Source organism: Hyaena hyaena, unplaced genomic scaffold (assembly GCF_003009895.1).
Source record: "Hyaena hyaena isolate Hyena2069 unplaced genomic scaffold, ASM300989v1 scaffold_58, whole genome shotgun sequence".
NCBI classification, from domain to species: domain Eukaryota; kingdom Metazoa; phylum Chordata; class Mammalia; order Carnivora; family Hyaenidae; genus Hyaena; species Hyaena hyaena.
Genome location: NW_024080689.1, coordinates 1935643 through 1939522, shown reverse-complemented (window position 1 = coordinate 1939522; position 3880 = coordinate 1935643). Strand labels below are relative to the sequence as shown.

General features: G+C 44.4%; 1 non-coding gene across 1 annotated transcript; it reads right to left on the bottom strand.

Moving 5' to 3' along the window:
• Positions 1-2488: 2488 nt before the first annotated feature.
• On the bottom strand, positions 2489-2615 carry LOC120231489. The gene has a single exon (XR_005528341.1). It is a non-coding gene; the product is annotated as a small nucleolar RNA SNORA25 (small nucleolar RNA).
• Between the last annotated feature and the right edge of the window lie 1265 nt (positions 2616-3880).

Genomic DNA, 3880 nt, shown 5'->3' with positions numbered 1-3880 from the left:
ATGTTTTCATTCAGCGGATGAATATCCAAGAGGATATTGGACGTGAGCAGCTGGTGATGTCAATGGTGTTGAAGAGATTTCATTTCCTGGGCACGAGGCCAACGCATTGGAACTTGGGGCCACTGGCGAAGGACAGAGAGCGCCACAGAGCTGGAGAAGAAGGTGTTTGGCAGGAGATTTCCCAATGCCATCGAAGGGCATCGGAAAAAGGCTGTTATGGGATGCAGAGTGGACATCTGTTGTTTTGGTCTGCGTGGCATCCATTTGCTGTCTTCTTTCAACAGCTTTTCTATCTTGGAAGGGAAACCATCCATCTTCTTCTCATGGTCTATGCGGCCAAAGAGGGCTGATCTCATCTTTTGGCACCAGAAAAGTTACCAAAATTTCAATGACTGCTTCAGAGGTGGACACATGACCCCATCTGGACCAGTGGGGGTTGTCATTGGCACTTTGCTCAAATGGCTGGGAGTGAGGTGTGCTTTCTTTCTCTATTAGAGAGGCTGAGATGATCACTGATATGTCTGGAGCTGCTGAGTGCCACCTTGCTTTAAGGAGACTGAGACTGAGGTCAACATAGCAGAAAGCTGAGCCTGATGATGGAGAGAGAGAAACACCTGAAAACATTACAGCACCTGGATCTAACCATGCCTGAAGCTAACCCTGCTCCTTGGACTTCTCAGTTATACAAGCCAATATTCTCCCTCCCACCCCTCTGGTTTAGTGGTTTCAGTCAAGTTATTGGTACTGATAGTTGAGGAGAAAATGAAAACAGCCTTCGTGCAAGAGTCCAGAACAGATGACAGAGACAGTGAGTGTCATTATTCTTGAGCAAAAATAGAGATGACAACTTTATGGCTTTGCAGGTGTGTCTCCCAATGCAAAGGGTATAGGGAATGGATAAGGCAGGATTTTCATGTTACTGAAAGAAGCAAAATATAATTTCAGAAACATCACCGCCACTTGGAAGGGATTCATAACTAGCAGTCCCAATGGAAGGAGATACATTGTTTGAAAGATGCAAATCTAATGGAAAGGGAAATGTGTAACAGCTCCTGCAAAGAAAGTCATCAGGGGCACCTGGCTGGCTCAACTGGTAGAACGCGTGGCTTTTGATCTCAGGGTCATGAGTTCAACCCCCCCCCCCCCCATGCTGGGTGTAGAGCTTACTTAAAAAAATAGGGGCGCCTGGGTGGCTCAATTGGTTAAGCATCTGACTCTTGATTTCGGCTCAGGTTGTGATCTCACGGTTCGTGAGTTCGAGCTCCGCAATGGGCTCTGCACTGACAGCATGGAGCCTGCTTGGGATTCTCTCTCTCCCTCTCTCTCTCTCCTCTCCCCCACTTGTGCCCTCTCTCAACAAATACATTAATCAACTTAAAAAACTTAAAAATAAATAAATAAAAAGGAGAAGGTCTGTCCATCAGTGCAGAAAGCTTTTGGGTCAGGACTCACACAGACAAGACCCCCTCCCCCACCCCAACCCCTCCCCCACCCCCCAGGCCAGAGGAAGCTTCCAGATGATGCTTTCCTAACACATGTCCCCAAGGCCACGATACAGGGTTTTCACGGGGAATTCCACTTATTCAGACACAAGCTGGAATTCTCCTTTTGCTAAAGTTTAGAACATCCGATAAATTATTAACTGACTTTACTGGCAGTTTTTCAGAACACAGAGGTAGCAATGGAAGGAACTGTTCTTTTCATTTAAACGAACGAACAAACACACATTTTCTTCCTTGAATATAAAAGGACGACATCCTTTTTGCGGAAAATTGAGAAAGGTATTGGTAGCAATACCAGCCATTTGTCAATCTATGTCCCAGTTGTAAGTGACGGGACTTGGGTACCAGATGCTGGCTAAATATTTCGTAAATGGGTTCCCTTCCTCTCCACTGCGATTTTAAGAGGTACATTCCAGTATGATCCTCATTCCATAGATAAGGAGATGGAGGTTGAGCAAAGCTAAAAAAAATTCCTGAAACCAGGTCGGGGTTCTAGCCAGGATTTGAACTCAGTCATATGGATCCTAATCACTACATTATGTTGCATATTTCCTTCCATTTGTGTGAATTCCTCATTTTATTGTATGCTTATTGCCCTTCTTTTCTTTTTTTTAGTAGTTTGTCTGTTTGTTTGTTTACTAGGCTCCACACACAACATGGGGCTTGAACTTACAAACCTGAAATCAAGAGTCACACACTCCACCATCTGAGCCAGCCAGGCGCCTCTCTTTTCCCCCTTCTACTTGATATAATAGAGGCACTTTCCCATCTTGTTTAAAGCTCTTAACTTCTTTAATTAAAAAAAGTACACACATGTAAACTAGACTGATCTAAGGGAATCCATGAATTCATCACAAGGCTTCAACAATTATCGACCAATCTTATTTCCTCTGTCTGCTCCTCACTCCATTATCTAAAGCAAATTACAGACAGCACATTACTTTATCTCTGAAGACCACAGCCTGCAATTTTAGTAATTTTTTAAGTCTTATGTCTCCTCAGGAAACCATAGCACTACTGAGTAACTATTATATCCTATGGAAAACATCACTATTTGGTTATAGAGTTAAGAGCTCTTGGTTTTAGTTCCCAAATCCCTCTTGGAAGTGACCTAAGTAATTTCTTAATGTTATCGGAATCCAGTCTGTGCTCAAGTTTTCCCCATGTAAACATTACTGTAAATGCTCTCCTCTTTTTTTTTTTTTTTTTAACATTTATTTGTTATTGAGAGACAGAGAGAGACAGAGCATGAGCTGGGGAGGGCAGAGACAGGGGGAGACACAGATTCCGAAGCAGCTCCAGGCTCCAAGCTGTCAGCACAGAGCCCGACGCGGGGCTCGAACTCACCAACCGCGAGATCATGACCTGAGTCAAAGTGGGACGCTCAACTGACTGAGCTACCCAGGCGTACCAGTGCTCTCCTCAATTAGGTTCTGAGGACACATGGGGAAGAATCTGGTGAGTGGTATAGAAGTGTCAGAAATCTTTTTTTTTTTAAACGTTTTTATTTATTTCTGAGAGAGAGAGAGACAGTGTGAGCAGAGGAGGGTCAGAGAGAGAGGGAGACACAGAATCTGAAGCAGGCTCCAGGCTCTGAGCTGGCTGTCAGCATAGAGCCTGACATGGGGCTCGAACCCATGAACCGTGAGATCATGACCTGAGCTGAAGTCTGGCACTTAACTGATTGAGCCACCCAGGTGCCCCAGGAAGTGTCAGAAATCTTGAGCCAAAGTGTCCCTGTCTTTGTGGAATCTGAGATAGCAAACCAACAAAGACGCTCCCCAAATGTAGGAAGCCATCCAAAAGTTCAGTAGAAAGAAATATGTCCGACTCCATCCCTCACTGCTCGGTCCCGTAAGGTAGCACTAACCACAGGTGGCTGCATACGTTTATGTTAATTAAAATACTCTTGATTTCGGCTCAGGTCATGATCTCACATTCGTGAAATCGAGCGCCATGTTGGGTTCTGTGACCGAGTGGAGCTCTCTTGGGATTCTCTCTCACTCTCTCTCTGCCCCTATCCTGCTCACACACTCTCTTTCTCTCTCTCAAATGAATAAATAAAAACTTTTCAAAAATCTTTTAAAAAATACAATTTTAAAGTCAGTCCCTCGATTGGCTTTGGCGACCTCTCCAGCGTTGAGTAGCGATGTGCGGTGAGTGGTTACCATATTGGACCGTGTAGACACAAGCCGTTTCCACACCATCACAGAAGTTTCTAGTTGGTCTAGAGTTGAAGAAGGAATGGTATTCACAAGGGGCAAGAGACTAAACAATCTTTTTATCCACATTTATAATTGTGTAAGGTCTTGGAAGAGTGCAGCATGCCCACATAGGGAACTTGACCAACTTAACATTCAAGAGGAAGTCGGATATAT